This window comes from Pinus tabuliformis, chromosome 9, assembly GCF_031772625.1.
Source record: "Pinus tabuliformis cultivar Carrire ecotype Pingquan chromosome 9, CPIR1, whole genome shotgun sequence".
Taxonomy (NCBI): domain Eukaryota; kingdom Viridiplantae; phylum Streptophyta; class Pinopsida; order Pinales; family Pinaceae; genus Pinus; species Pinus tabuliformis.
The window spans coordinates 474,631,435-474,640,573 of NC_142307.1; positions in this window are offsets into that span (position 1 = coordinate 474,631,435).

A 9,139-nucleotide genomic window follows, 5' to 3' on the forward strand; every position below is an offset into this window, starting at 1 on the left:
TGAAAGCATCTCTGCGTTGAAGGAAGAATCACAGATAGCGATTGATGTTGGAAGTGTTTTATCAGCTCATATGGTACTATTATCTATGTCTGATTCCATTCTTTTCATATGAATTGTTATCCGATTTCCTTTGCTATTATCAGATATATGTATGTGTTTTAACAGCAGTTCTGTATTCTTTCCACTATTGGATATTTATGGTATGCTTTTCTTTCAATCATATATGTGTCGATGATATAAATGATGAGTGTAGTATTATTGTTTTAATCGCTTTGCTTAACTACTTAAGTAAAGTAATCCTTGAATGAATTAATGTCTATGTCTGTCAGATGGAGTCATCTATATGCCTGTTTGAAAACATAGATCATCAAGCGCTACACTAAGAAAAATACAGTAGTTCCCGGGATAAATAATAGTCTTTTATTTTGTCAATAGATTAAGTTATTCGCCTATCATTAGATTAGTTAAACAATCATCCATTCATCCCGTTTATCCATTATTGGGAAACTGGTCCCATTATCCCCAGTCGAAGCCACCATTCCAAACGGAAAAGGAGTTGTACTAAGGTCCGGACCGGGTGGTTATCCCCCAATGTTGTTGCAGCAATTTTCGGGGCATCAACATTTTTGGTGCTAGAAGGAGGGCCTCAACTGTGAATGGCAAACAAACCCAAATCTGAAGGCCATTCTAAGAGTAATTCTCCCTCCATATCTCCTCGTACTTCCCAATTGTATCCTGTTTCGCCAGTATCCAAACAAGAAGAAGAGGAATCAATCACCACTGCTCAAACCCATCATACTCCAGAACAACTAAGTCTTGAATCCCCTAAAGTCCAGTCTCTTATCCATAAACTTCAGAGCTTCTCGATTTCACCACAGAAATCTGAGGTATCACAAAGCAGTGCTACTTCACAGTTCAATCTATCTCATCCTCTCACCAGACTTCAGAGCGAAAAACTCGGTATTGAACCCATTGAGTTCCCTTTACCCAAAAGGAAAAAGGCCAAAAAATATACTGAAGGATCTGATAGTGAAGAGCTTTCATCCACATCCTCCATTTCATCTTCCCCTCTGCGAAGTCAACCATCCACTCCCCCATTACATATTGTTGTTCATCATGGATTAGGAAGTCTAACACCCCAACCTGCTCACTCCTCGACACTATTTCCTTCCCAAACATTGGGAATTCCAGCAGTAGTATCATCTACTACCGCGGTTATAATGGCAGATCCATGGACCATGCCTGGTGCAGTCAACATGCCTGCACCATTGCATGCATTACCAGATGCTCCTGAAAAGTGGCTACCCAAGTTTAACCCAGATGATGGGACCCAAGCTGAGGAACATATTAATAATTTCATGTTGGCAGTCAACTTGAAAGGAGTGACAGAACAAGATGTTGTTGTGAGACTTTTCCCTTACACCTTGCAAGGATCAGCAGGATCCTGGTATTTCTCTTTACCCTCTGGTTCAATTACCAGTTGGAATACTTGCCAGGAGCAGTTTCTTACTAAGTACGGAGATGATAGGTCTTTGGCTACACTAATAAACGATCTCTCCAATCTTAGGATAGAGCACAGGGGACCAATCAAGGAATTTAATGCCCGATTCAATAAACTCTTGAATAAAATCCCCACAGCCTCAAAACCAAGTGAACAAATTCGTAGCGAATGGTATATAACCGCCCTACCTGCCAATATAGCCATTTTTGTAGATAGGGCTGGGAAACCTACCTTAGCCGAAAACATGAAAGAAGCACTTGCTGTGGAGAAGCGCATAAATGCTCTAGAAAAGAAAGCTGCTCTGGAAGACAGAAAAGCTAAAAAAGTTTCTTTCAAAGATGATTCTAGAAAAAAAACCCCAAAAGACCCATATGACATGGAGGGTTTGCAAAAAGTCCTAAAAACTTTGTCAAACGAAATGGTTGAAATAAAAAAACAAGTAGCCGAAACCTCAACCAAAAGACCTTTTAGGACTTATAAGAAAACAGAATCAAAGCCACCCAATGTCATATCCAATGCAGATTCAGATCAGGAAGAAGAAGAAGAAGAAACGATCTCATCAACTGATGCTGAAGAAGAAGTTGTTGAATGTCATGGAATGTGGGATTTGATACTACCTAACTCCGATACAGATAACGAAGAAGAGGCCTTTCCTGTCACTACTAGGAGTAAAACTACCTCCGAACCTGTTCAGGTGACTTCAAAGAAGAGGAGTGCTGGTGCTGCTACAACAAAGGAAAAAGCTCCTACAAAGAAGTCACCTGCAGCAGTTCCCCAAAACCAACCTTCAACCTCTAATACTCCCTCAACATCTAAAACAGTAGTGGTATCTGATTCAATGGAGTACAATATTGTTGATGACATGAAGAAAACTAAGGCAAACATTACAATGTTTGAACTTAGTAAATTAAAACATCAACAAAAACTGCTTCTCAAAGAATTGAATGTTGTTCCTTCTTCACCTCTTCCCAGTGCTAAAGCTGCTAATGGTTCAGGACAACCTCCTCCTGGTGTGGTTGAAGCTACTGACGCGGTTTTGATTGGCGATAGATCAAATTCTCATACCCCACCTTTCCTATTGACCTATGAGATTTATAACAGAAACCTGCACAACTGTTTGATTGACTCAGGGGCATCTTCTAACATAATGCCAGCTTCAGTTTGTTCCAAACTGAACATTGAACCCCAGAAGTCTGCAATTCATATTGTATAGTTGGACATGACCAAAGTACAGGTTTTAGGAGAAATTAATTCCGTAACTATTAGGCTATCTGCTGATCCCAGAGTAGTACAGAGGATTGATATTCTAATAGCCGATATACCTGAATTTTACGGTTTAATTTTGAGTAGGGATTGGTTTGAAAAATTGCATGGGTATATTTCCACTGATTGGTCACATATGTGGCTTCCCTATAAGGGTAAGCCAAATCAAATAAGGATTGATCGGGAAAAACATATGACCCATACAGTTACAGAATTCGAACAAGAAAACCAGCCGGTAGCATTCAACAACAACATTTTGGGGAATTATTCATCAGATTCATTCTTTGGCAACTTCGTTGCCCAACCCTCTCCTTTCTCAGTAAACCATTCTACATCTTAGATCGAAAATTTTTCACAAACAGATCGATCAAGATGTTTTAATGATACTAGGGAAAATGTAAATAAAATTGTTAATACTTCTTTGTTTTGGTCTTTGTATTTTGATGGCTCTAAGTCCAACGAGGGCTCAGGAGCAGGTTGTATTTTGGTCAGTCCACAAGGGGAAAAAACAATGCTGTCATGTATGCTAGAGTTTGAATGCACTAACAATACAGCTGAATATCCAGGGACTATATAAAGCAATCGGTCTTAAAGTGCAATATTTGAAAGTATTCGGCGATTCAGAAATTATTGTTAAACAGGTGAGGAATGCAATTCATTGTCTTTCAAATCACCTCAAACACTATCAATCGCTAGTACAAGAGCTTACCTCACACTTTTCACATTCAACATTTCCTCCATCCCTAGGTCCCAAAACTCGGCAGCCGATCTCCTAGCCAATGTAGCTTCCAAGCTCCTACCTTCTGAAGACTACAGCCCAGATAGATTTTCTGTAGAATTGCTTTTTAGGCCCTCAATTCTTGACAATGTCACTAATTGGAGAGTATTCAACCATGATGAGGACATCTTATAATTTTTAACTTCTGAAAAGTCCTATGACGATCAAATTATTGAGGAAAATGACCACGACCTACAAATGAAAGAAAAGTCTCAGGAAAATTCAATCCCTAAGCCTGTGGTAAAGCTCGAGGATCTTTATGATATCAAAGACAGGTTTAAACCTGTAACTAATGCAAAGCTCCAAAGTTCTACCCTTAGGTTTGAATTGATAAATCTCGGCACAGAACAAACTCCTCAAAACATTAACTTAGGACTAGGACTTTCTTTGGAAGAGAAGGAGGCATTCATTAGACTGTTAAGGAAAAATAAACAGGTCTTTGCTTGGAAATACGATGATTTAAAGACATATGATACATCCATTATCCAGCATACCATTCCAACGCTTCCCGATCAGAAACCAATTCAACAGAAGTTAAGAAAAATACATCCAAACTTAGAGAGCCAGATAAAATCGGAACTTAACAAACTCTTGAAAGCCAAGATTATTTTTCCTGTCCGAAACTCAAACTGGGTCTCTAATATGGTGCCAGTCAGAAAGAAAAATGGCGACATTCGGATTTGTATTGATTTCAGAAATTTGAACAAAGCGAGCTTGAAAGACAATTTCCCATTACCTACTATGGAGCAAATACTTCAATCAGTAGCAGGTTCTGAATTGATGTCCTTTCTAGATGGTTTCTCATGATATAACCAAGTCCTGGTTCATCCTGATGACCAGCTTAAAACCACATTCAGAACAAAATGGGGAACATATGCATATCAGAAAATGCCTTTCAGACTTATAAATGCAGGAGCGACATTCCAAAGAGCTATGGATATGGCCTTTAAAGGGTTGATTAATAGAACAGTAGTCGTCTATCTAGACGATATTACTGTATTCTCTAAGGAGAGGTATAATCATTTGCATGATCTAAATCAAATCTTTCAACGCTGCAAAAGATATGGTATCTCTCTTAACCCTAAAAAGTCTTTCTTTGCTCTTGATCAAGGGAAGCTCTTGGGTTTTATTGTGTCCAAAGATGGCATTTATATTGATCCTGATCGGATCAAAGAAATCTCTGAAATCCCTTTCCCACACAATAAAAAATCGATGCAGTCATTTTTAGGCCAGATCAATTTTGTTAAAAGATTTGTTCCAGATTTTTCTCAAATTATTTTGCCACTCCAAACAATGATTAAGAAAAATTCAGTCTTTAAGTGGGGATCAGCAGGAAAAGAAGCGTTTGATCTAATCAAGCAATCAATAATCAATGCCCCAGCCTTAACTACTCCAAATTTTTCTAATCATTTTACATTGTATACTATCGCATCCAATTCGTCTTATGCCGCAGTACTCACGCAACTAAATGATCACAATCTTGAAGCACCCATTTCATTCTTTAGTTCAAATCTTCAGGGTGCTGAATTGAATTACTCCGAAGTAGAAAAACAAGCCTTTGTTGTCTTTAAAGCAGTCAAACATTATAGACCCTTCCTTTTGAAAACCCACACAAAAGTTGTAGTTCCTTTCCCCGCAGTTAGGCAACTATTAATCCAAAGAGAACTGGGTGAAAAAAGGGCAAATTGGGTCACAGCGCTTCAAGAATATGACTTAGACATTAAGCCAGCAAAGATTGTTAGAGGCCAAGGTTTTTGCAGGTTATTGGCAGGAGCATCCAACATTCCAGAATCAAGTGATACAGATCAAACTGAAGAAATCAACCAGATAAGTATTACTGATTCTGAGTCACAATATGCATATTTAATCTTTTATTTAAAAAATGGATATGCACCTCCGAACCTGTCATACAAAAACAAGAGGGCCATTAGGCTAAAAACGAAAAATTTTACGATTATTGATGATGTGCTTTTTAGGCTGAATTATGATTCAATACTATTAAGATGCCTTGAGAAACCTGAAGCAAAAAAGGTTTTGCAGGAATTACATGATGGACCAGCAGGAAGACATTTTGGAGCTGAAACAACAGCTCACAAAATTATTCATGCTGGATATTATTGGCCCACTCTGTTTAGAGATGCCCACGAGTATGTAAGGAAATGCCGCAATTGTCAAACTTCTAGTGGAAGACAATGAAAACCAGCTTTCCCTCTACAACCAGTCAACATTGAACAACCATTTGAGCAATGGGGATTGGACATCAATGGGGAGATTACTCCACCTTCTTCCAAACAGCATAAGTATATCCTTACTGCTACCGATTATTTTACTAAGTGGGTTGAGGCAATTCCTTTGAAAACAGCAAATTCTGAAGCAATCATTGAATTCATAGATCAATTCATCATTACCAGGTTTGGTGTCCCAAATGCTCTTGTTTTTGATAATGCATCTTACTTTTCAGGCAATGCTATGTTTTATTTCGCTATTAAAAGAGGATTTAAATTGAAATATTCTGCTAATTATTATCCCCAAGGTAATGGCTTAGCGGAATCTACCAATAAAAATCTGATTAAAATCATTAAGCGAACTATTGAACAGAACCATAAAAACTGGCACAAATCCTTAATGTTTGCATTATGGGCTGATAGGATTACACAGAAAGCTTCTATATGATCTTCTCCGTTCAACCTTGTGTATGGAAAAGAAGCAGTACTACCTACAAATCTTGTTCTTCCTTCTCTAGCCCTAGTTCAGTTCATTGAGGAAACTCCTTCTTCTTCTATTCAGCTTAGACATGATCAAATTCTAAAACTAGAAGAGGAAAGAGAAAAAGCCAGGATTGTTCATGCCAAACATTAGCAAATCATCAAAGCAGCTTTTGATTCAATCTCATCCGGTTCAAAACAATTCCAAGTCAGTGATTTAGTTCTGAAATGGGACAAAGCCCATGAGGACAAGGGTAAACACACCAAGTTCCAGAAGATGTGGCTTGGACCATTTCAGATCTGTGAAAAGATAGGCCATTTGACCTTTATATTGCAAGATTTATCAGGTTCGAGAGATTCTCTCCCTGTTAATGGCCTTATCTTGAAGAAATTCTTTAATTGAGAAGGTAACCCCTTCTCCTTTTTAGTTTAATAGAGTTTTATAGCTTGTAGAATTTTTAGGAAATAAAGTTGTAAGATATCTCCCATTGACCTTTGCTGGATACGAAAGTTGCTCAACATTAAGTAATATGGATATTTGCTTTTAAATAATAGAGCTCATAACCAAAAGGGACAATTTCTAGGAAATTAGGTATCATTGTATTCTGAAACCATATTTCCAGTTTTGTGAACTCCTCTCAAAGTTTAGAAGTATTGTAAATCATTTTCTGTTTTCAAATTGGTCTCAAAGGGTTATCAATATTAAGATAGAAGCTAATCCAACTTCAGCATCTTCAACTCTTACCCTGTCATCCATTTACTCTTAAGAAGAAAATTGTCCATCCCATTCACTAAAGTTTATGATTACTCAGAGTGTAATTCTAAAATATTTGATATAAAAGATAAGAGGTCTTATTACAAGCCTGCTTACCATGATCATCGGGAAATAGTTTAACCGACATTACCAATGCTGCATACCATAACAGGGTAATGGCTTAGAATTATAAGACAAGGGGTCTCATCACGAGCCAGCTTGTTCGGTTAGATTACTACCAGTGAATGGCATTGTCAATAGCTGGCCACCAAACCAGGACAATGGCTTTTTATCTTATCAATAACAGAAAAAGGAAATAGAATACAAAATATGAAAACATGTTTTGAATTCATTCTGTTAATCACATTCTTAATTGGATGGAATAATGGACAAAAGCATGGTTAAAAGGTATCCCTGTCGAAACTATAAACGTTTGCTGGCAGCAGAGGCTCTACCTATGACAGAAGAGTTCACTATAAAAGATGATTTGGAAAGGTTTTCTGTTTTATCATTATAAACCAATGGAGGCCTATTTAAAACTTAGAATGTATCTATTTTCTTAAAAAGAGAGGAAATTAGCAAAAATAATTTCATTTTACTTGGAATGCATATATACCTAGTTATATTAGAATTTTCCCCTTCGATTAGAACTCTATTTTGAAAAAGTTTAAGTATTTCTATACTTTTCAGAGATAATTGGTTCTTCCAGCGAATCGCCAATTGTTGTGCCCTACAACAACCCCCCATTTCATATCATTTTTATTTACAAAGTTATTATATGAAATGGGTCCCTTTAGAGTTTATTTGGTATCAATATTGTATTGTTCAAAAAGGTCCGAAAACCAAATGAAAACATTATATAAAAACCTTTTGAAAAACCCATTTTGATCAAATAAAACAATCCTTTATCATTGCGATAAAGCGATCGCAAGATCGCATATCGCAATGACATAGGGAACATAAATAAGTGGCATATTGGTTTCCGCCGATGCGATATCGCAATCGGCTATCGGCGATACCCTATACGCAGTCTTAAAGTGCCCCAAGCCTTTCACCCCGATGCGATGTGATATCGCAATCGGCAATCGACAATATCCTATGCACATTGTTAAGGCGCCCAGGTGATGCAGCCCGATGCGATGCGATATCGCAATCGGCAAATTGGCGATATGCTGTCCATGTCATATATAATCCCTATTCTCCCGATGCAATGCGATATCGGCTATCGGCGATCGGGGGTTTTAAATGGTGTCAATACAAGAGGTTAAGCTCTCCCCAATGGCCGATTGTGATAAAGCGCAGTTTTCATGGAGGGATATTATGATCGAATCATATTTAAAGCCTGATCTATTAAAAAATGTTGCACCTGCGCCCAACCGCCAAAACATCCATAGCACGCTTAAACGGGTCATTCAGCCGAATAATGATATAATGGGCATTTAAGGATTGGCAGGTTTTAAACGGCCATTTAATGTGATTGTAAGATCTTCCCATGGATTGTATCCGCGGCCATTTTTTAGAGTTAATCTCTCAGCACGCTGTGATCAATATAACTTTCCCATATTGGATTTTCATTATCATTTCTCTGTGTTACGATTATTTCGCTCCTGTGCAGAATTCTTTCAAAGCGGAAAACTCAAACAAGATGGGGAAGAAGTCCAAGAAAGCCACAGCCGCTGTTGCTGTGCCATCCACAGCACAAGCCATCGCTTACCCAATAAACAAGAAGAAGGGACTAATATCAGATACAACATGCGCTGGTCTTGGCAGGACTACTTGGCAAAGCACCTACAACTTGATTGAAGCCGAAGAACCTGAAATCACAACAGTCCAAGCCACTGCGGATTCAACCCGGAAGTCTGAGGGTACTCTAAAGGACTTAGCTAACTCCTTCCTTCATCGGATAGCAGCTAGGGAACAAATCCTCCCATATACAGATGTGGTGCGGTGGGCAATTGAAGAAATTCCTATCATGGACAGAACTTTCAGCACCAGAGATGGGAGAATTTTCGGGTCATTTAAGGCTGAGGATTTAAGGCAAATGTATCATTTGCCTGTACCAGAGAAGAAATACAATAAGGCGTTCCTGGAGAAATTCCGGAATGAAAACGAAGTTGAATCCGAACCCATTCGGGATT